At 42.6% G+C, this 24,997-nt stretch overlaps 1 protein-coding gene and 2 long non-coding RNA genes across 4 annotated transcripts in view; 2 read left to right on the forward strand and 1 right to left on the reverse strand.

Moving 5' to 3' along the window:
• LOC307224041 overlaps positions 1-24,997 on the forward strand; it is a 199,050-nt gene that overhangs the window by 95,872 nt on the left and 78,181 nt on the right. The window lies entirely within an intron of this gene.
• FHIP1A (FHF complex subunit HOOK interacting protein 1A) overlaps positions 1-24,997 on the forward strand; it is a 118,482-nt gene that overhangs the window by 15,304 nt on the left and 78,181 nt on the right. The window contains exon 1 of one of the 2 annotated variants that reach the window (XM_079990417.1): positions 16,204-16,363. The exons of the other annotated variant lie outside the window; for it this stretch is intronic. The gene's annotated coding sequence lies outside the window, so the exon portion shown is untranslated. Of the gene's footprint in view, positions 1-16,203; positions 16,364-24,997 lie in introns of those variants that run through there. 2 annotated transcript variants of the gene reach the window in all.
• On the reverse strand, positions 574-16,023 carry LOC307224033. The gene is made up of 2 exons (XR_013842380.1): positions 15,427-16,023; positions 574-726 (listed from the first exon to the last, which is right to left on the reverse strand). It is a non-coding gene; the product is annotated as an uncharacterized lncRNA (long non-coding RNA).

The raw sequence follows: 24,997 nt of genomic DNA on the forward strand, positions 1-24,997 counted from the left end.
CATTGGGCTATATCCAGTTGTGTTAGTCCTTGAGGATAGTAGGTTCCTACTCTCACAAGTGGATGCTTCTTGCCTTCTTGCATCCCTTCAAATCTGTTTCAAATGGTTATGGGATTCTCTGGAGCAGATTTGAGTGGGAGGAGAAGAGCAGTCCGCTTGTACAACATAGGGTCACCCATTACTTAGTACCATTAGTGCTTTCTTTACAATCTCTACTAACTAATTTACAAAAGTTGGCAGAATTCTTAGTCTGAATTGCAATTTCTAAGCAGAACCAAATATGTCTTTGGTCAGTGAACCTTTTGGCTTTCAAGACAGATTTATAGCCCCCCTTTTTCCCCAACTACAACAGATTTAATTAATGATGAATCTTTTGAAAATTCTCCTTGCAGGGTTGACCTTTTGTTAGCAGCCTTACATCTCGATTGAACCATAATACTCTATTACCTCTTGCTGTAGAAGAAATACTAAGTACCATGAGAATAGAGTTTATGATGTCATCTATCTGTTGGCAAAAATATTTAATACTGGACGGAAGATCCTTCAGGGATCCATGAAAATGCAGGAAAGTGGTTCAAGCAGAGTGTGGTTTTATTTGAACAGTTTTAGTAACCATTTTGGTATCCACAAGTACTTAGAGGGGTGGGGAACTTAATATCCTCTGTTCCTTGGCTCTTCTTTTCTTCCTTGGTGTGCCACAACCCCACTCTTCCTGGTAGCTCCTGGCTGAAATAAAATGACAGTAAATGGTCATTTGTCCTGAGACCTGTTTCAAGGAAAACAGCTGGATTTCCCTGGTGCAGAAACATCTTAATGAAGTAATTACTTGCTTAATTAGAAATACTAAACAGAAATTTTCAACTCACTTGATATCTGATTTGCACCATGCCATTTGCAGCAATGTAAACCTTTTATTGAGGGTGAAAGAGGAGAGTGCAAAATATGGTCTGAAGCTCAACATCAAAAAAACGAAGATCATGGCTACTGGTCCCATCACCTCCTGGCAAATAGAAGGGGAAGAAATGGAGGCAGTGAGAGATTTTACTTTCTTGGGCTCCATGATCACTGCAGATGGTGACAGCAGCCACGAAATTAAAAGACGCCTGCTTCTTGGGAGAAGGGCAATGACAGGCCTAGACAGCATCTTGAGAAGTAGAGACATCACCTTGCCAACAAAGGTCCGTATAGTTAAAGCTATGGTTTTCCCAGTAGTGATGTATGGAAGTGAGAGCTGGACCATAAAGAAGGCTGATCGCCGAAGAATTGATGCTTTTGAATTATGGTGCTGGAGGAGACTCTTGAGAGTCCCATGGACTGCAAGAAGATCAAACCTCTCCATTCTGAAGGAAATCAGCCCTGAGTGCTCACTGGAAGGACAGATTGTGAAGCTGAGGCTCCAGTACTTTGGCCACCTCATGAGAAGAGAAGACTCCCTGGAGAAGACCCTGATGTTGGGAAAGATGGAGGGCACAAGGAGAAGGGGGCGACAGAGGACGAGATGGTTGGATAGTGTTTTCGAGGTTACCAGCATGAGTCTGACCAAGCTGCGGGGGGCAGTGGAGGACAGGAGTGCCTGGCGTTCTCTGGTCCATGGGGTCACGAAGAGTCGGACACGACTAAACGACTAAACAACAAAATTATTAATATGCTTGTACTACTGTTGTGTGGGATGCAGGTGGCGCTGTGGGTTAAAGCCTCAGCGCCTAGGACTTGCCGATCGAAAGGTCGGCGGTTCAAATCCCTGCGGCGGGGTGCGCTCCCGCTGCTCGGTCCCAGCGCCTGCCAACCTAGCAGTTCGAAAGCACCTCCGGGTGCAAGTAGATAAATAGGGACCGCTTACCAGCGGGAAGGTAAACGGCGTTTCCGTGTGCGACTCTGGCTCGCCAGAGCAGCGATGTCACGCTGGCCACGTGACCCGGAAGTGTCTCCGGACAGCGCTGGCCCCTGGCCTCTTAAGTGGCGCACAACCCCAGAGTCTGTCAAGACTGGCCCGTATGGGCAGGGGTACCTTTACCTTTACCTTTTACTACTGTTGTTAACAGAGTAACTCTAATGCAAAGTAAAAAATTATATTATACAAGCACATATATTGCATGCCAAATCTAAATAAAAATTGGTCTTATGATGTTACGATAGTAAAAAACAGAAAGGTTGCCTTGCAAACTCAGTTTGGCTGCCGTTGTTTGCTACTGTGCGATTGTATAATTGAAATCAGATAATGCAGTTACTTGCCGTAAACAAATGGCATGTATCCAATTGATTTTGTCCTGTACAAAACGTTATCATGTGACTGCACCAAAATTAAAACAACTTGTAAAATGGAATGTCCAGTGGTGGGAAAGGAGACCAATCCTGTTTTGTTTAAATATCAATGGTAATGATCTCTACAGCATGTTTACATTAATGACATTAATTACAACGATCCAGAATGCAAGTCAGCTAATGCACTCAACATTAAACCACATTTCTGTTGACCTTGAGTTTTCATCTCTTTGACCTTATGTGAAATTACACTAGCTAGTGGATTATGCGTTGCTCTAATTGTTCCTTTACTTTAACATTGGCCTTTACTTTTCTCGCTTTGTCCTAGAGTTGTTTAGCAAAATGGTAAAATAAACTTTTCTTTCAACTTTTCTTGGTGGTAGAACATGCCATTATCAACTAGCCCTTAGCACCATCATGATCATATTTAACTGTTTCATCCGGAAACCCTAAAAGAGTTTTTATTGTTAATATTAACTACATTTACATTCTGGGGTTCCTCAAAGGAACTCAAAGCAGCGTACATGGTTCTTTGCTGCCACTCTGTTCTATTGACATACCTTTAATAATAAATACTTCAAATAAATATCAATACAGAAAAAGTCATATGTCAGTTCTGAGCTGTTAGTGCAAACAAGTGATTTGTTGGTGAAAACATCAGAAGATCACTGTTACAATATTTGTCTACATTTTTTTCTGCTTGTCTTTGAGGATGGCAAAAGTTCATAGAATCATAGAATCATAGAGTTGGAAGAGACCACAAGGGCCATCGAGTCCAACCCCCTGCCAAGCAGGAAACACCATCAGAGCACTCCTGACATATGGTTGTCAAGCCTCTGCTAAAAGACCTCCAAAGAAGGAGACTCCACCACACTCCTTGGCAGAAAATTCCACTGTCGAACAGCTCTTACTGTCAGGAAGTTCTTCCTAATGTTTAGGTGGAATCTTCTTTCTTGTAGTTTGGAACCATTGCTCCGTGTCCGCTTCTCTAGAGCAGCAGTTCCCATTAAAGTTTCATTGGTTAAAGTACAGCGTAGTTTACCATTCACAAATCAATAAAAAACACAAATCCATACAGATGATAAGGGCCTCACTTGCAGATCTCAAGGTGTGGCCCAACACCTTTATAAGGTAGCATCAATACCTTAAATAAGGGGCAGTTGTGTATAGGTAGCCAGGGCAGATTCTGAACAATTGGTGTTCTATTGGTCCAATTTCCTGTGCTGCTCAGTACTCTGACAGATGCATTTTGCACTAGTTCTTATATAAGGTAAAGGTAAAGGGACCCCTGGCCATTAGGTCCAGTCATGACCGACTCTGGGGTTGCGGCGCTCATCTCGCTTTATTGGCCGAGGGAGCCGGTGTACAGCTTCCGGGTCATGTGGCCAGCATGACCAAGCTGCTTCTGGCGAACCAGAGCAGTGCACGGAAACACTGTTTACTTTTCCGCTGAAGTGGTACCCATTTATCTACTTGCACTTTGACGTGCTTTCGAATTGCTAGGTTGGCAGGAGCAGGGACCGAGTAATGAGAGCTCATCCCGTCATGGGGATTCGAACTGCCAACCTTCTGATCAGCAAGTCCTAGGCTCTGTGGTTTAACCCACAGCGCTACTCGCATCCCATTAGTTCTCATGTTAGTTGCAAATAAAGTACATATTTAACCCAAATGAAGCTTCTATAGTTGAGAATATTGAACTTCATAATCTTTGTAAGCAATATCCCTCCCCCAAAAAAAGCAATCAAGGAAAAGCAATTTTCATTATACTTTACACCACTTGTTTGTAGCTCTTGAACCAGCAGTACTTCCCAAATTCAGTGATGAGTCTTGTATACTGAATATGAGCTAATTTGTTAAAGCACCAGCTATAATGGATTTCAGTTCACTTCAGCAGATTCATTATCCAGAGATCAAATATATACATACATGGCCTTGTGGGTTATAGCCAGAACAGTTAGATGAAAGGGATTTTTAAAATAAAAAAATACAGATTCTAATAATTATATTAAAGCTAAAACCATCAACAAAGAAGTGATGATAAGCAAGCATCCTGGCATTTGTCAGCTAATTAACACCTATAGTTAGCTAAAAACTCATTATCTTGATTAGGCGGGAAATGAGCTAAGCCCTACTACATGCAATTGGGCTTACTCCTGTGTAAATATGTAGAGAATTGAGCTATGAATAGCTGTGCATAACAGAGCTCTGTGGCAGCTAATGTTTGCTCATGTCTGTAGTTCATGACTACAATCATGTATACAAAGCTGATCTGTAAGGGATAAATTCTCAGCAATAAGCCTTTTGTAACTGCAAGAGATGCTTGCTTTTATTTCAATAGTTCACATCTGCCAGAGCTAGTGAGTAAAATATTCAGGTCCATCAACATGAACTCAAGCTGATTATTTGTGGTGGTGTTGGGGAGAGCCTAAAGGACAACAAACCTGGCTCATTTTAGAAACAAGTGTTAAATTTTAAGACTTTATAAGTAATGCCCAGTCCTAGTGCCTCTGTTAATTAAAACCTCTACATTCCCAATATACTTTCCTCTGTACTTAGTCACATTAATTTATTATAATTTGTTTCTTCCTCTCATATCCTAATGAAATGCCATATTTCTAAAATGGAGAAGTGGATTACATAAATAGGCTATTTTTAGAATTAATGAAACCTCCTCAGTGTGTTAATTAATCCAAAGCTTTAACGAGGGATGTATTCAGAATGATTAACCTGCCAAGGTATTGAAATTGTTCTCTCCAAGCCCAATCCAGTCAGGTAAGGTGGGTAATAATAGGAGACAGGCAAGTCTCAGGAGTGGTGCCTAGGCCTCAGAATTCCCTTCCCCAAGGTAACTCGGGTACCAGATTTCTTTTCAGTGACAGATGAAGACCTTTTTATTTGCCCAGGTATTTTATGCCTCTGTTTTAAAACTGGTCTTATTTTCTCTGGTGCACTTTTATATCTCTGTCTTTGTACCCGATTTGAGTATATTTTTAGGTGCATGTTTGAATTTCAAAGTGAATTGTATAGTTTTTCTGTTTGTGTGTGGTTTTGTTTGTTTTTTGCTGCATAAATTCTCCAAATACATTAATATAGCACAAACCAGCTCACCTTATATCAGTATTTTACAGCAGAGGGTGTGTGTGTGAGAGAGAGAATTAATAAATCTCATTAATTTCAATGGTGCTTACTTTCAAGTCAGTATGATTATGTACTGTGACCATGCTGCGAGATCCTGCAAAACAGAGCATGCTGCATCAGTGAGGATCGCTTCCTAGCTAAAAATCCGAAGTGTGCATAGAACAGGGCTGCAAGCCTCTTGATGACACTTAATCATGCACACTATCTCAGCAATGTGTCCACCTCATCTTATATTGCTTCAGACTACAAATACAGTGGTGCCCCGCAAGACGAATGCCTCGCAAGACGAAAAACCCGCTAGACGAAAGGGTTTTCCGTTTTTCGAGGCACTTCGCAAGACGAATTTCCCTATGGGCTTGCTACGCAAGTCTTGCGATTTTTTTCGCCCCCCCCCCCTTTCTAAGCCACTAATAGCCGCTTAGCCGCTAATAGGGTTGCTTCGCAAGACGAAGAAACCGCAAGACGAAGAGACTTGCGGAACGGATTATTTTCGTCTTGCGAGGCACCACTGTATATTACATTATATATAAAACGCCAAATACAAATTGCACTAATTATCTAGAAATCTGCCTAAATATTACAGAAGTATGCTAAATTTAGAAGACTACTGTAGTAAAAATACTGCATTTTCATTTCCCACCCCATGTGGACGTTATTTTAGGATACTTCCTGTAGCCATAGACATGGGAATTGGGTGTCAAAAGATTTACTGGAGAGAAAGAGAGAGAAAATAGTTTTACACATTTTCTTGGAAAAGTCAAAAGAACTGAGAAAAACAAAAACAAAATTTAGATAAACACAAGCTGTCTGCTATCTAGTCTGTAAGCCACAAGTAGCCATTTTTGGGTGGCTGTTCGTATTACAGAATTTTAACAGTGAGATTTGCCAGCGCTCTAGTTTATTGAACAAGTATGCACAAATTCTAAGTGTGGAAACTTGGATAATCCAAAGGTGGCATGAATGAAGTAGGTATGGCAAAGTGAAAAGAGGACAGGGCTCTTGTACCTTTAATAGTTGTGTAGAAAAGGCATTTCAACAGGTGTGGCTTTGCCATGCAAGCTATACCTGTTGGAAACCTCTTTATCTGGCTAGTCAAATAAGGTTGTATTTATTTTATGTACTTATTTATGATGTTATACTGCGACAGTTGTCCCAAAGTGGTTTCCCAAACAATAAAATAATATCTGTACCACAATCAGTGGTTTTCTTTGAGAAAAACGGTGCTGGCGGTACTGACCATGAAATCGTTACAGTAAGTGTCACATTTTTAATTTTTTTTCTTTTTGTAGATAATGATTTATTAGTTTTTGATTACATTCCAATAATAGCCTCATTATAACAATGTCAATCTATAATACAATTATTACTACCAATCGTTCAAATACCAAATTATATCATTTAATTAAAGTGCCTCCCCCACGTGCTAAATTTGCTGGCTTTCTGATTTTCTTTATTTCTGCGTTCCAAAATCTTATTAGTTTCAACTACATTCGTCATAACAGTAATTCCCTATACAGCAGCTGCAATGTTAATAACTTCTATTCGTGTTGACACATTAAATGATTTATAAAACCTTTTGCAAAAGAGCTCTCCCCCTTTTTACACACACAGTTCCATTTGATGTTATAATCCATATTGTTAATCCAATTTCTTCCATCCTCACTTGTACAAGTATAATTTGAACTACCTTTCAGGGGAGGGTTGCCAAATCATAAATGTACAGAGTAAAACTTTAAATAAACATACCGTAGGCTCCCCCCCCCATCTTTTGCACCATATGAAGTCTTATCTCAAATACAAACCTTAAGTCCTTGCCGTTGGTTTGTTCCAGTTTGTGATCTCATCTCTTCTAGCACGCACCTGTACTTTAGTCCAATTAAGCTCTAATCAACAGGAAAACCTCTGCTTCTTAATGGCAGCGTAGGAGGGCTTTTGCCAGGCAAAGTGCTTTTGCACTCAGCACCTCCCTGGCCCCTGCATTCCATACTGGAGCGAAGTAACGAGATGGTCTGCGAGTGAAGCAGCCCTGGGGGGAATTTGCAAGAATGATTTACCCTCTATCATCCTTGTTTTTGCATCTCCTACGCTCTCCCACTGTCGTGGGGGCTGCTTCCATGAAGGCAGACTGGAACCAGAAGCCAGTAAGTGCCACACTTTTAACCAGTACTTTTCTTCTAGAAAAAAGGCGCTGGTGTACCTTTCAGTACCCCCAGAAAAAAAAGCACTGCTTGAGAGGAAGATGATGATGTCTTCATTTGGTGATGACAGAGCATCACTGATGTGCTCAACCATGCTTCCAGGAGGAAGTTGGGGTCTCATAATGAATGAGAAGGTTGTATTTGACATCCCCACACACTGAGCAACACTGTCCCCTCTACTTTAGGAAGAAGCACTTAAGGGTTTATATGTTCCAATAAGATATAGGCAATCGGTGCAAATTCAACACAAGTAGTGTAAGGCCTCATAGCATCCAAAAACCAGCTAATTCTTGAGTGGCAGCATTCTGCACTAGTTTCTCGTTCATCTTCAACAGTAGCCCTGTGTAGAGCTTACCACAATAGTCAAGGTGGGACATCACCAGAGCATGCAGGATTGTGATCAGGCTATCTTGGTCCAGAACTACCATAGCTGATGAACCAGCTAGAGTTCAAAGCAGGCACTCAATACCATGAATAGCACTTGTGCCTCCAGTGATAAAGATGGACCTACGAGCACATTCAGACCACTTACCTGCTCATTCAGGGTCAGTGTGACACCATTCAGAATAAGGCTGAGCACCCAATCGATGTACATAAGAACCATATGTATGTGAAGTTGAATGCAGTCAATGGGAGTTTTTAAGACTAAAAAAAGGTTTTGGTGTGTGTGTGAGCAGGCTCTAAAGGTAAAGGTACCCCTGACCGTTAGGTCTAGTCGCAGACGACTCTGGTGTTGCGTGCTAATCTCACTCTGCAGGCCGAGGGAGCTGGCGTTTGTCCGCAGACAGCTTCCGAGTCATGTGGCCAGAGCAGCACACAGAAACGCAGTTTACCTTCCCGCAGGAAGCAGTACCTATTTATCTACTTGCCCTTTTGATGTGCTTTTGAACTGCTAGGTTGGCAGGAGCAGGGACCGAGCAACGGGAGCTCACAGGCTCTACTGTGCCCTTAAAACAACCATCAGACAGAAAGCCAATTGCATAGTGTATTATTAAGCACATAGCTAGAGCACATCAAATAATGCCAGCTTTGTTGAGAGCAGTGAAGGCATAGAATAAATAATTATCGACAGATTTAAATACTTTGCTTAGAGAAAACAAGTACAAAAATATGGGATCTCCATTCCCTAGTGTGCCCTTGCTACTTATAAATTGGCAAAATATATAACACTTTATTTTTATTCTCATGCCATGTTCTTTACTCTTTTCATTCAACACTCCCAAAAGCAGTGAGAGTTAATACAGTATTATCATGGTCAGTCATTGTCATATAAGATGCTAGTTGTGCCCACTGCTGGAATCAGCAATTTGATTGTGTATTGTTGGAATCTCAAGATTTTGAAAACAACCCACAGCCATTTTAATTTAAGAAAGCAAATATACACAAAGCACATGGAATCTGGTGACTGGCACAGAACCAGGCACATTGTGTAACTGATTCCTCAGAGGCCAGCTTCTTTTTCTTTCTTTCTTTTAAAATTGCTATTTAGTTTTATTCTCAATTGTGGATCAAGAGCCTGTAACTTAACCAAAGTTCCTCCTATTTCAGTTCAATTGATGATCACTTCAGGGGCAAACAATACATTATACACAGATATGTGTAACAAAATCCCTCAGTTCTATTTTCTTCCAAAATGAGACCCACACTTGAAAAGTTGCAAGCTGAGACACAGAAACAGTACGTCTTGTTGGTTCTTAGTCCTTTTCCTCGCAGCCAAAAATTACCCCCTCTAGCACTTTTTCACACAACAAGGAAAAAGATACCAATATCTATGTTGTATGTTGCTAGCAGTGAGGGGCATGAGCTTTAAAGAAACAGTGCACAACTACAGTATATTTGAGAAACGATAAGCACTTTTGATAGAACCAGAGTTAACTGGAATAAATGAGTAATTCTTAGGCTGCAAACTACTAAACACACTTACCTAGGACTAAGTCCTAGCAAACTTAACAGGGATTACTTTTGAATAGACATATATAGGAAGACGCTGTTACTCAAAATAACAAAAAATGCATGAATAACTCTTTATGTCACAGATGATCTCAGGTCTGAGTCATACAATTGTGAATATTTTTTTAGTGTAGTGTACACCCATCTTAAAATAGGGCGGTAATCCAAATGGGGGGGGGGGAATCTGGCCAAGGACAACAGAACAGACATAAAAAGTGAAATGTTTAGGTGGATCATAGTTTGCCATGTTGTGGGAAATCTTTCTTAAATGAGTTGATCCAGGATATGTGAGCTGACATCTTGACAGCTATTTGTGCATTCAGAAGAGACTGTTTATCACCTCGGAATCCCTCAAAAGAAGTAAATTGTAGAGCCTCCTGCATAATAATAATGATGATGATGATGAAAATGTATATTCAAAGCGATAGGTTTGCTGGATGAAAATATTAAAAATAAAGGAAAATATGTATATCTTAATATTGTCTTAATAGTTGTAGAGAAAGAACATTATTATTTATTATAATTTACAGAATGCCTAATATGCGCTAGATACTACACAGAAATAATAATAATTATAAACCCACAAGACGCTTCCTGCAAGCTTAGAATCTAAACATCATGAGGGAAGTTAGAGAGAAAGGAGAACCTTTGAACAAATTGGGAGAAAGTGAAAGAAGGATAGTAGGAACAAAAATACAATAATTAACTTCAGAATAAGAAACAGAAAATCGAAACAACGCATTAAGATGGAAAATACAAGAGAGGATATGTCAACTGAATATTCCATCCACAAGATAACTAAAGAAAGAACAAAGACAAGGAACAGAGTAAGGGTGTGTCAGTTTACCAAAAAGATTAGTGTTAGATGAATGTAGGCCCTGGGAAGAATAGAGGAATATAAATAAGAAGGGAGCAATATTATGAAGAGAAGTTCAAAACTTACTGCAAAAACAGCAGAGAAATCCAGTAAAGGGGAAAATATAGATACATAAAAGTGAAGAAACAAACACTAAATGAACAGAAGAGTTGAAAACTGAGATAATGTTTTACGCTGAGCGACAGATCAATTTTCAGAATGTTCTAGAGAAAGAATGGGGATAAAACTTTGTCCAAAGCAGAAATATGAGCCAAAGAGAAGGATAAAAGATAACACCTAAACACTTGTTGAGAAGATTAGAGGGTAATATTCCCAACTGAATGAGAAAAAGAAGCAAGCAGCAAAGATTTTAGGAGGAATGGCTAACTATGGTCCTCCAGATGTTGTTGAACTACTGTACATCTCCGACTCTGGACTGTGCTGAGGGAAAGAGTTGGAGTCCAACAACATATGAAAGACCGCAAATGAGTCACTCTGATTTAGGGAGAAACAAAATACATGCACAGTGCACTTCTATACATGTTTACTCAAAAGAAAGTCCCAATAAGTTCACTAGGGCTTCCTCCCAGGAAATGGTGTATAGGATTGCAACATTAGGCTTGAACATGTTAAGGTTTTTAAAATGTTTCTGTTCAGTTTTTACAAAAGTAAGCATCAAAACTGTGCTAATACAGTGGTACCTCGGGTTACATATGCTTCAGGTTACAGATGCTTCAGGTTACAGACTCCACTAACCCAGAATAGTACCTCGGGTTAAGAACTTTGCTTCAGGATGCAACAGAAATCGTGCTCTGGCAGCGCGGCAGCAGCAGGAGGCCCCATTAGCTAAAGTGGTGCTTCAGGTTACAACAGTTTCAGGTTAAGAAAAGACCTCCAGAACGAATTAAGTACTTAACCCAAGGTACCACTGTATAACAATAGACATTTGTATCAAAAATAATAATAGAGTTCTCATCCCTCTCACCCACTGAGGGAGAAGAAAGTATAATATTACATGTATAGATGGAGGATGCCAATTTGATGGATTGCCAGGCAGGAAAGTAATAAAAGAAGTGCAAAAGTTGGAGTCTTGAGTTCCATTTAGAGCTCTCATATATTTTGTAAATTTCTCCATTAATTCCACTGTCCATATCTTTTGCCTCCATAAGGCAAGTTGCAAGTTTGCTGATTCCACATCCACCCACCCACCCCAGTTTTGTGCCACCTGTAGCCCGACTGCCACAAGTAGAAATGTTTTTAGTTCCTTGGAATGCAACTCCTGTTGCTCTCCGTGGAAAACATATTAGATATTAAGTTTGAGATAATGATCCAACATCCAGGCAGAAATAGATTAGACATATTGGTAAAAACAGCAGGAGAAGAGGAAACAGGGGCGGGAAGGGTGAAGAGCTAGATATTGTCAGTAGGATAAAGGTAAAGGGACCCCTGACCATTAGGTCCAGTAGCGGACATCTCTGGGGTTGCGGCGCTCATCTTGCTTTAGTGCCCGAGGGAGCTGGTGTACAGCTTCTGGGTCATGTGGCCAGCATGACTAAGCCACTTCTGGTGAACAGAGCAGCACACGGAAACGCCGTTTACCTTCCCGCCAGAGCGGTACCTATTTATCTACTTGCACTTTGACGTGCTTTCGAACTGCTAGGTTGGCAGGAGCAGGGACCGAGCAACGGGAGCTCACGCTGTCACGGGGATTCAAACCGCTGACCTTCTGTTCGGCAAGCCCTAGGCTCTGTGGCTTAACCCACAACGCCACCCGCATCCCGCATCCCCAGTCAGTAGGATACTGAGAGTCAAAAAAAGAAACCAGATTGCCAAGAGGAAATTTACAAAGAGTAAAGGGAAATAAGCCCAATAACTGAAACCCTGAGAAAAGAAAAAAAGAGCGATTGACAGAACTGTAAAAGAACAATTTGTTAAGTAGATTAATCCAAAACAGTACATAAGATATCTTTTATGACACCTTTGCCTGTGTCACGTTTATTCTGGATTCAGTTCCCCACCCTGCCTAGTTAATTGTTTCCCTTTAACCTTCAGTGTCTACAAACACAGGAATTTTCTAATTGCAGTCAAGACTAGTCATTATATCATTCTTAGTTCTGGCTGACATCATGGGCATAGCCAGGACTTTTGTTGGGGCGGCAGAACCTATGTGATTGGTCAGTTAAGTATTTCTATTGTTTTACTTGATGGGGGGGGTAGCTGCTCCCCCTGCACCCACTTGGCCACACCCATGGCGGACATTGCAACACGTCCTTTTTAAAGCATGGACAGTAGAAATCGTGTTAGCATAATGCCCTCTAATTGGCTTCAAAAGCATGTGCCTGAGACACTGATTGGTCCATGTTACCAGGAAGTTTTCTAACTATAGAAGATTCTCCAGTCTCAAAAATTCAGATGAAGACGACAGAGAAGGTTTTAGGTTAGCACAACTGGTGTGGCTGCACATGGGGCATCATGCTGCAGGGGCACCCAAAACAATGCTGTAAAACAGAGTGCAGGGGGTGAATTTTAGCACAGGGTACTGCTGAAATTTGAGAGACCAAAGTCCGCCATTGAAGATGGAGCTTGCTAATATAGGGTAACTACTTTCCTTGCTCCATTTATCAAAGAGCAACAGCAACCATCAATCAATGGACTACTGCAATGCACTCTACATGGAAACTACAACTAATCCAGAATGTGGCAGCTAGACTGGTGACTGGGGGCGGCCGCCGAGACCACATAACACCAGTCTTGAAAGACCTACATTGGCTCCCAGTATGTTTCTGGGCACGATTCAAAGTGTTGGTGCTGACTTTTAAAGCCCTAAATGGCCTTGGCCCAGTATACCTGAAGGAGCGTCTCCACCCCCATTGTTCTGCCTGGACACTGAGGTCCAGTGCCGAGGGCCTTCTAGAGGTTCCCTCACTGTGAGAAGCGAAGTTACAGGGAACCAGGCAGAGGGCCTTCTCGGTAATGGCACTCGCCCTGCGGAATGCCCTCCCACCAGATGTCAAAGAAATAAACAACTATCTGACTTTTAGAAGACACCTGAAGGCAGCCCTGTTTAGGGAAGCTTTTAATATTTGATGAATTATTGTATTTTAATATTTTGCTGGAAGCTGCCCAGAGTGGCTGGGGAACCGAGCCAGATGGCGGGGTATGTATGTATGTATGTATGTATGTATAAATAAATAAATAAAATGTTAGGCAACTATGTCTTGTTTCTTTTACCTCATCCTGGGACAAAGAAAATTTGTTTTTAACCAAATTTAGAAGTTATAATCCTATGCACTTGCTATGGGACTTATTTCTGAGAAAATATTCACAGGATTCTGCCTTCTTCTTTTCTTGTGCATTTGAATGCCAAGTGACCCTGATTTTCTAAAAAATAAGCTTATTTTTACATTTTACTTCATTAAACCTTCTATGCAAATCCATGCTCAAATACTTCCAGCAGCTGAGACACCCTGAAATGTCTATAATTACGAGCATCATCATTATTATGTATTAGATTTCTTGCCTGTCCTTCACCATAATGTCCCAGGGCAGGTTACAGCAAGGTTACAATTGCTATTCAATATTGGGTGACCTGAACATTTTTGGGTGACCTGCACATTTTCACTATATAGTGGTACCTTGGTTTTTGAACGTAATCTGTTCCAGAAGACCGTTCAAAAACGGAAAACTCAATATGGAAGCCGCGTGGCATGTTCGACGTCTGAGGCGTGTTTGAAAACCAAACCATTTACCTCCGGATTTACATTGTTCGAAAACTGAAATGTTCATCAACGGAGACGTTCAAAAAGCGAGATACCACTGCATTAGGGCCTTGATAATTTAGAAAAAAGGCAAATAAGGAGGGGCATGATAGATGTTTATAAGTTCATGCATGGCATGAAGATACTGGGTAGGATATTAAGAGGCTTTTCTCTCACACAAAACTAGACACATGCAGTGGTAGGAGGCCAGACGGTGTCCGCTATGGCAAGGTCCGGCAGAGTCTGCCGCAGCTGCGAGTAGGCTTGGCGGGGGCCACTGCAGCTGCAGGAAGCCCTGGCAGGGATGGTTGCAGGTAGGCCCTGTGAAACCTGTCGCGGCCACAGGTAAACTGCAGCCGTGGGAAGGCCCAATAGGGCCCACTGCAGGCCGCCGAATATTGAGGAGGCCCAGGCCTACTTGAACATTTTGGGGGGCTTGCTCTACCCCCCCCCCCATGGCGCTCCTAATACTAGAAATTGGGTCCATCCAACAAAGGTGAGTGTGGGAAGATTCAGGACAGACCAAAGAAACTTCTTCACACAATAACCAAGCTAAACTATTGAAATTGCTCCCACAAAATGTAAAACGATGGTCACCTACTTGGATGGTGTTTAAAGAGAATAAGACAAATTAATGGAGGAACAAGTCTATCAACAGCTACTTGTGCTGCCTACAGCCTTCCCATAGGAATCTGGTAAGAACAGGATCTTGGAGGAGATGGGCCTTTGGTCTGATCCTACCAGGGCTTTCTTTATGCTCTTAACCTTTCGTTACTGCTTGAGACAAAAAGGGAAAGTCTATGCTTGCCATCTTAGCTATCCCTGCTACTTCTGCTACCTTCATTAGCCACAGGAATCCTGCTTTACTTTTCTCATTATTGCTGGTGAGCAAGGAAAGGCCCTTGTCCCACCTACCTCACAGGGTTGTTGTAAGGACTTCTGGATCATGCACATGGACAGCCGAGAACTCTGTAGACATAATCTTGCCAGGGGATTTACGTGGTACTTGAAAGCTCCTAATTTTGCCTGAATTGTATCCTATACTCTACACCAGCCATCCCCAAACTCGGCCCTCCAGATGCTTTTGGACAACAATTCCCATCATCCCTGACCACTGGTCCTGTTAGCTAGGGATGATGGGAGTTGTAGTCCCAAAAACATCTGGAGGGCTGAGTTTGGAGATGTCTGCTCTACACAGTTACTTGTTGAATCATATTATATCAAACCACTAAGCTCAATCCTTTTTCTTTTCCCTTTTTCTTACTCTTTTTATGTTGCCCCTTAGTGACCGAATTTCAGCTGGCATTGGCAGTCCGATTGGATCCCATCTGTCCGTGTAATGCGAGTTTTTATTGTAGCGACGATACTCCTCCCTGAACCTCCTTGACATTTTGCAGACTTGGAAGGAACCAGAAATATTAAATGGGCGAAGGGGCAACAACAGAGAGGTCTCCACCTCCTACTTGCTCCGAGGCGTCAGGAGAAAGGCGCTTCGTTTGCGCGGAGTTCAGGGCAGCTCAGCGCCCATCCCTAAGCAGAGCGAGCAGGCAGCTCATGATGGGACTCCGCAAAGGCCAGGTCCTTAAAACCGGGTGGAAATCAAGGCTCAGGAAGTTAAGCCCCAGAGGTGCGTGAAGACACTCACGTTACATGTTCCAGCTCTTTCTTCCTCGTGACTCACACGCCCCAAAAACCGAGGCCCGCTTGCAGCCCGCGCTGGCTGCCTCCTTACGCACCCCGCCGCCCGCCCAGTTTCTCCATTTCTGCGCCGCCCGCACGCCGTCAAACTGCTGTTGTTCCAACTCTGTTTTCTGGAGAGGGGCTGGCAGGGACTCGGCGGAGCAGCCTCTCCTTCTCCCCCGCCCTTCCCTCCAGTGCTTGGAGGATTATTGCTCAAAGCCGGCTGCTCCAGCGCAAGGGAGGGATTTACCTGCTGCTGGAGCTGTTGTTGTTGTTAGCAGCGCCTCCCCGCCTCTCTCTCCAGAGGCAGCAGCGCAGCGGCGCCCAGAGGATTGCGCGCGGCTGAGCCAACTCCCAGGGAACCCGCTCGGGGGAGCGTGTGCGCGTCGGGGGGGAGCGGCCGGTTCGCGCCTCGCCGAGGAGAAAACTTTCTGCTCTCCGGACATGGGAGGCTCACTACTCTAGATAAAGCACCACCGCCGAGCAAAACAACCGCCGAGGAGGCGCTCGAGGCCGCCCAGGTATTCCTTCGCTCCTTTTAATTCTTTAGTGTTAATCTGGTGTGGCAGCGGCTCTCCCACCCACGTGTTTCTCCCGAGCGGAATTTTCCTCTTCAGAGGACTGTCGCGTTTCTTCACTCCCGGACTGAGGGGTCGCGCCGGGCTGTTGGATGCTTTGCTCCCATGGGGAGTGGGTCGCGACCCCCGGGAATGACGCCGTTTTGACCTCGAATTACCACTGCGGCCTAGGAAGGAGCCGGGTGCTGCGCTTGCTTGCGTGCGGCGTTTTCTTGTGATGGGCCAGTTCAGGTTTCAGCGGAGGAGGAGGGGCGCGTCTGTTGCAAAGCTTGAAAAGGGAGGAAGAAAAGAGTCTGGAGAGGGTTTGTGAGGTCTTCCCGCCTTTGTCGGGTTTCTCCCTCACCTCCTCCTCCCGCGCCTGAAAGTATTTCTGAAACACTTGTTGCTTCTCGGAAAACCTTCGGAACCCGGGAGTTTTCTCTCCCTCCCTCCCCCAGTTAATTGTCAGCGTGCCTGGTTGCAAGAGGCGCCCGCACAAAGCATTGCAATTTGCAAATGCAGGAGGGAGGGTTGGGTGCTGTTTGCCTCGGGTTTTGTAAGAACGCGAGCGGCAGATGACTCAAAAGTCTTCTCTCTCTGTCAAACTCTGCCCAGACGAAACCGGTCTCTCTCTTGAGTTAACAAACTTAATCCTCTCCCTGCTGGGGAATGGATGCTGCTGCTGTGGGAGGGGCGAACAAGGAAGCGACTTTCTTAGCTAGAGGAAGGTAGCAACACGTTACAGCAAACTTTGTTTACTTCACATCGCTGCTAATAATTACAGTACTGTTCTGTTTTAAAATCGATTGGATCGACCCTTTCCCATTGCCCCCAGAAAAGGGTTAGGTTGTGGTTATTGCCATTCCATCCCTAGATGGCCTGCACTAATAGTAACTGGCAAGCTGACAAAATTATATAGGTCACTGGGAAATAATTCCAGCTTAATCGCCTTTATCTTTTTGGCTAAGAGGGAAAAGAGTTTCCACTTACCATAGAGATGGCTGTTTTGATCAAAGTAAGGCTCTTTTCAGAAATGGTGCTTAGAGTGATTTTTTCTTTCCTCATGTCTTGCACTTTTATATCAATCTTTGTTTTGGATTTTCCTGGATCTAGACATTCGATGCACATTTCCCAAACATTTTATGAGCAAGGAATTATCCCATTTACACAATTGTTTTCCTTCTTTGAAGCCAGTATGAATTACAGCAAAGTAATATGTGATCTAGGAATAATTTATAGTACCTGTAGTTTGTCAAAGAATATACAGGTTAGTTGTTTAAAAATGCATGCATATTGTTTCATCAGTTGCATGCAGCATGAACCTCTGCTAGCAGATATACTGGCTTAGAGAGCAGAGGAGAGCTGCAAATAGTGGTGAGAGATGCAGTGTATGGCAAGACTTTCCCAACCCAGGACACTAAGTTTGTGAAGGCTGATGTGAAGTTTGCATGTATACAAGTGAACTAGTGATCAGACCCCTGCAGTCCAAATTATTTTCTTAAGGTTTGAGTATGAAACTTTGATGTTTCTAGGGTTCTGTAGGAGATACTTAAAAGGGTTCTGTTAAACATGTAAATTCACTCATAGCTCAACAGGTTGTGTGGCCCTGTCCCCTTTCCCTCAGAATGGGTACCTAAAAACTGATTTCTGGCTGGCTTTCCGAATCTTGATTCTGGCCTCTAGGCGCGTATAAGGTCATCACATGGATACATTTTAGTGAAGTTCTTCATTACAACATTTAAAATAAGCTTGAAGTTTTACTTTCAGCAGTTTGATGCCTAATGAATCTTAAGGCACAAGCTTAAGCATCTTTACCATCAAATAAGTTTGGCTGGGTGAAAAGAAAGCTTGTGAGTGAATGAAGGGTCCTTACATGTTTTGGCCGTAACTTGATTCATAGCTATCAAAGTAGGCCTTGGTTATGAGTAAACATGTACATGACACTATGATTTATTTTGATAAAATAGATTGTTAATTTCTTTCTTTGGGTATATTGTATGACTGCAGATTAGAGATAAGGGGAACATTAGTTAAATAAGTTTTTTGGAAATCATGTGAGCGAAGTAATTTTATTATTCTAGGCACATAACTGTGGGGGTAAAGAAGGCATAGAAAAGCTGTTTCAGCAAATGAGCTTCTAAAACCACAGTATTCCTTTTAAAAATATATATTGATTAACATAGAATTGCTTAACTGCTTTCTTTAATTTTGTGAAACTGGGGGGTGGAAGAGTTACCTGTACATAGTCTGATTTAACACAGACTGGCTGGCCTGTGTGAAGTCTGTGACCTAAGCAGTCAGCCATGTAGGTTGGTTTATCAGAGTCTTGACAAAACTGTTTTTGCTGTCTATTTGAAACTATAGTACTGTACAGAAAGGCAAGTTGTGAAGCACTTGGCAGATCACAATACTTGGCTGGTAGAATGTTGTTTGACTTGAAGTTGGTTACTGATCACTTGTTTCCAGTTCCTTGGTGCGTGCTTGATTGATTAAGGAAATTAGTAATAATGGCATCCATAAGTGATGATGTTCTTCACTAATTGACACGTGATTGTGTTTAGATGTTGTTGTCTACTTTCTGTCTAAAACTATATATATTTGCAAGAGCTTAGTATTTGTAAACTTGATCCTAAGCAGTCATGCATTTTATTAATAGGAATATTAAAGGTCATGAACCAGTTGCATTGAATAGCCACAGCTTTTAAAATTCTGCCTTTACTCTGCCATCTGGCTTTCAAATAATGATAACTGAGCCTTTGAATGCATTATCGTTATCTAGATTTAATGATTTCCCAGGACATTCTTGTGTTGTTATCACAGTAAATCTGAGATCATTACTTGATGCAGAAAACCTTGTGACAAGGTTTCAGGACTTTCTAGTATTTGACATGTAGGCTGGTCTAAAGCATGCTTGTTGAGGGATGGGTGAGACTATGAGCCTGAGGTTTCCTACAGCTCGTTCATGTAGCACTAAGTCATGGTTTAGTGCCGTGTCAAGCAAGGTCAATCTAAGTTGTTGAAAGCACAAATACCTACTGTGCTGTTCTGATTGCCTTGCTTTCTCATGCTACTATAACTTCTTATATTCTGTCTTTCTTGCAAACGCAGTTTGATTATGTGTTGCCGGTTCTTTGCAGTACTTCATATGGCTGGGGCTTCCAGTCTTAAGTGTCTTTTTTTTCCCCAATAACATGACTATCTTGAAAAGTAAAAACTTTGCTATGCTTGTGCAGAGGTATTTATATTTCAGAGTTATTTCTTCTGCGCTAGCCACTGTCCTTACCGTTTTCATCACCCATTGTCTTGTCTGTGCTTTCTGAGGACTTCCACTCCAATCCTCAATATTTACTATGTAGAAAGCCCTAAGGCTTCCTCTTGGAACTTCCAGTTGTGATCTGAATTCCCTTGGAGGAGCAATATGCCAAAAATGTCAGTTGGGTACATTACTGCAGCTGGCTACCTGACAAAGCAATCATATGACTGGTTCAGGAGGCAGCCAGCTTGACATTCCACCCATTCCACACTCCTTTTGGGGACCTTTGCGTTACTTTAATGATCACTGTCAGGCTCTTTCTGTACTATATATTTCAAGCACTATATTATTATAATTATTTATTAAAGTTGTATATGGCCCTTCATCTGAAGATTGCAGGGCGGTTTACAACATAATCCACCCCCCAAAAAACTCCCACAAGATGCAGAACATAACAACAACAAAAACCAACCTACAAACACATTTCCAAAGCCATATATTGTTTAATCCACCAAAGACCTGGTTGTAGAGGATCATTTTCACCTGGCGGCTAAAAATATGTAGTAAAAGTGCCAGGCGAGCCTCCCTGGGGAGAGCAGTCCACAAATGGGGAGATACCACAGAAAAGGCCCGTTCTTGTGTTGCCACCCAATATCACTATAGCTGTCATGGCTACCCCCAAAGAATCTTGGGGAGTGTAGTTTGTAAGAGTTGTTAGGAGATACCCATATTCATGTTACAGAACTACAGTTCCCAGAGTTACACCATTCTGGAATTGTGGCTCAGTGAGGAAAATGGTTGTCTGTTGTCTATGGGGTGTGTAACCTGCATTTGAAAAGCCCTGAGTGCAGAGGCCTTGGACAAACTTACTTGTAATGGCAACACACACCATCTTGTGCAAAACATTTACAAGGTGAAATATAAAGGAAATAAATGTATATTATTCAGCAACTGAACATGGCCTTGCAGACAGACAGCATTCCAGATTTATCATTGTGAACAACTTCACTTGTTAAATCTTAACCTGTCTGGTGTGATTCAGTACGGGTCACAGTAAAGTTGGGTAAGTTGAAAAGGCCAAAGTTACTGTCCAGTTTAGGGAAAAGCAGTTTTCATACAATGTAATTCTGGGTGTGTGTTTTTGGCAGTTCTCCTTTCCCTTCGCTTTAACTACTGAACTTTTGACTGTTCTCCCAAACTGCCTGCCGTGACATGTTATCAGGAATGTAAAGAAAGCTACAGAAATTTCAAGCTTAATTCCTTGATCCTAAGAATAGTGTAGGGATGCGGGTGGTTATGTGGGTTAAACCACAGAGCCTAGGACTTGCCGATCAGAAGGTCGGCGGTTCGAATCCCTGCAACGGGGTGAGCTCCCATTGCTCGGTCTCTGCTCCTGCCAACCTAGCAGTTCGAAAGCACGTCAAAGTGCAAGTAGATTAATAGGTACTGCTCTGGTGGGAAGGTAAACGGCGTTCCCGTGTTCTGCTCTAGTTCGCCAGTAGTGGCTTAGTCATGCTGGCTACATGACCCGGAAGTTGTACGCTGGCTCCCTCGGCCAATAAAGCGAGATGAGCGCCGCAACCCCAGAGTCGGCCACGACTGGACCTAATGGTCAGGGGTCCCTTTACCTTTAAGAATAGTGTATTGAAAGTAAGCACCACTGAGTTAAATGGAATTTGCTTCTTTGTATCACAGCCTAATGGAGAAGGAGCTGGCAACCCACTCCAGTATTTTGCCATGAACACTCCATGGTCAAAAGATGAAGCTTTGAGAAGACAGTCCAAGGCATGCTCTGGTTCATGGGTTCACGGAGAGTTGAGCATGACTAAGACGACTGAATGACAACCATAATCACAACCTAAATAATATGTTCTTGCTTCACATGCCATGATACCTACCAGAATAGGACTACTGTGCTATTCCAACTGCTTATGGAAAACCTCTTTAATGTAGCTCCTGTTCCTTGATGGAGTCTTATTTTAGTCAGAAATGATTAATGGTTCAAAGGAAAATTTCCAGCTTGTTATGTTACCTTTCTATTGTGGCAAATGCATTGAGTAACTGTCACAGTTTGCCACCATTCATACTCAGTGCAGTATTATCTGAAGTTTGCTTAAAGGTAAAGGTAAAGGTACCCCTGCCCGTACGGGCCAGTCTTGACAGACTCTGGGGTTGTGCGCCCATCTCACTTAAGAGGCCAGGGGCCAGCGCTGTCCGGAGACACTTCCGGGTCACGTGGCCAGCGTGACATCGCTGCTCGAGCCAGAGCCAGAGCCGCACACGGAAACGCCGTTTACCTTCCCGCTGGTAAGCGGTCCCTATTTATCTACTTGCACCCGGAGGTGCTTTCGAACTGCTAGGTTGGCAGGCGCTGGGACCGAGCAGCGGGAGCGCACCCCGCCGCAGGGATTCGAACCGCCGACCTTTCGATTGGCAAGCCCTAGGCGCTGAGGCTTTAACCCACAGCGCCACCTGCGTCCCCCGAAGTTTGCTTAGTGGTATTATAATTGTGTAGCAACAGCTGCATAGGGATAGCATTTTCTCTACAAAGTTGTCTTTCAAAATGGTTGGGATGTGAAAATAGATTTGCCCAAAGCCAGGATGCAAATAACATCCTCTAAATCTGTGCTTCTGGAATCTTGGGGTTGAAGCCAATTAGTACCCATCTGCTGATGGAAGGCGCGTTTGGATTTGATATCCCGCCTTTCACTCCCTTTAAGGAGTCTCAAAGCGGCTAACATTCTCCTTTCCCTTCCTCCCCCACAACAAACACTCTGTGAGGCGAGTGGGGCTGAGAGACTTCAAAGAAGTGTGACTGGCCCGCGGTCACCCAGCAGCTGCATGTGGAGGAGTGGAGACGCGAACCCGGTTCCCCAGATTACGAGACTACCGCTCTTAACCACTACACCTTTAAAGCCCTATACGGCCTAGGACCTTCGTACCTACGGGACCGCCTCTCCTGGTATGCCCCACAGAGAAACCTATGGTCTGCAAATAATAACATCCTCAAGGTCCCAGGCCTCAGAGAGGTTAGGCTGGCCTCAACTAGAGCCAGGGCCTTTTCAGCTGCGGCTCCAATCTGGTGGAACGCTCTGTCACAAGAGACTAGGGCCCTGCGGGACCTGACATCTTTCCGCAGGGCCTGCAAGACAGAGTTGTTCCACCAGGCCTTTGGTCAGGGCGCAGCCTGACTCCCTCCTTTGGCAACCTGCACAGAATTTAGCTTAATCGGTTGCCATTAATTTGATTTTAATTAATTTTTATAATGAAATATTTTTAGAATGTGTGATTATTTGATTGTTTGATTATTTGATTATTGTTAGCCGCCCTGAGCCCGGCTTCGGCTGGGGAGGGCGGGATATAAATAAAATTTATTATTATTATTATTATTATTATTATTATTATTATTATTATTACACCACACTGGCGTTGAACAGCAGACTGTTCAACACTGAACCACACTGGTGTTCACTGCGTTGAACAGCAGAGCATCCCATCGGCTCTCCCGCTTTATTATTCAAGCTGCAAAGACTAGCTTTTTCTTACTTGGTTACCTAGAAGCAATTCTTATTTGATACAGGCCCAGGGATGGGGAACTTTTGGTCCCTCTGATGTTGTTGGACTGCAAGTCTCATCAGCCCCAGCCGGCATGGAAATGGTCAGGGATGATGGGACTTGTAGTCTAAGTACATAGTGCCTACTGGATTATCCTCATCTGCACATTGATTAACACTCTCAAAGGACAGTGGTTCCCAATTTTCCCCACCATTGGGCCTTTTGAAAGTTGCTGAGGGTCTTGGTGGAACACTTAATGGTTTTTCTGCCTATTGTAGCAATTATAATGTGCTGTGCTCAGTGTTAGAAATTCACCAGGTGCATGTTGCAACTTGTACTGGTCTAGTTGCAACAACATGGAGATCTCTGGATGTCAGTTTGACAACTGACATTTCCATGTGGCTGTTCCCTTCAGCTTTCTTAAGCAGGTAAACAGAAGAACTTATTTATTGCATTTATATCTCACCTTTTTCCCCAATGAGTGCATAGTTCATCCCTCCCCCCATAGTTAATCCCTACAGTGACCTTGTGAGGTAAGTTAAGAGGCTGTGATTGGCCCAAGGTCACCCAATGAGCTTCATGACTTGTGTGGGGATATGAACCCTGGTCTCTCAGGTCCAGGTCCGATACTCTTCACCACTATACCACACTGGCTTCCTAGAGAACTTCTGCTATGGGGCAGCTATATAAATTAAGTAGGTAAATAAATGGGGAAAGCAAAAAATGGGGAAAGCAAAATTTTCCAGAATTTGTTTTACAATATTCTGATTTTTTTATTTGATGTTTTAATGTGTTGTAAACTACTTCTATAAATGGTATAGAAATAAAATCAATAATAATAATAATAATAATAATAATAATAATAATAAATGTTATTGCAAAAAAACCTAATGTCTAGGCATTCCGTTGTAGTGACCATAACCTAGGTTTAAGGTGCCGTTTGGTGATTAGTTTATATATCTGAGTTCCTAACATCAATGTGGAACATAGGAAGCTACTTTATGCAGAGTCAGGCTATTGGTTTGACAGTCTAGTTCAGTGTTCTATACGCCGACTAGCAAGAGCTTTCTAAGGTTTCAGGCAGTCTATCCTAACCCTACCTGGAGATGTGAGAATTGTGCCCAGGACCTTCTGCATGTAAGGCAGTTCCCCTTTACCGCTGAGTTTTGACCATCCCCAAGGGTGTAATATAAGAGAAAAGCAGCCATTTTGAGGGAAAGCCACCCAGAGTGGCTGGGGAAACCCAGCCAGATGGACTAGGTATAAATATTATTATATTATATTATATTATATTATATTATATTATATTATATTATATTATATTATATTATATTATATTATTTGCTTTCAATCTATAAATGGGAGAAAGCGCATGAGGTATTGTGCTTCAATACAAGACAGTTGGCATTTCCCCTCCCCCCCCCCGGTGTTTCCTTGCCTTAAATTAGATTTGCAGGGGTGGGTGAAGATCTCATGAAACAAAATGCTGGGTTTTATAACTAGTTTGCTTTTAGTCAGTACAAAGTTCTCTCTCGTTTCAAAGCCCTTCGGGAAATCACTCTGGGGAATTTTTGCCAACAAGATTAAGAGGATTTACTCCAAACCATTAAAATAATAATAATCCACAGAAATATAGATTAATAGTCTGCTATGCTTTTTCAAAACTGTTGGGCAGTATAAAGGTCAAATAATAGTTAAATATAATGTGAGGAATGAATGATATATAATGCCACTAATACCATGAGACTTCTCTTTTTTGGGATGCATGGGGCTTGGAGTCTGATTTTGTG

This window comes from Podarcis cretensis (genome assembly GCF_951804945.1).
Source record: "Podarcis cretensis genome assembly, chromosome: 9".
NCBI classification, from domain to species: Eukaryota; Metazoa; Chordata; class Lepidosauria; order Squamata; family Lacertidae; genus Podarcis; species Podarcis cretensis.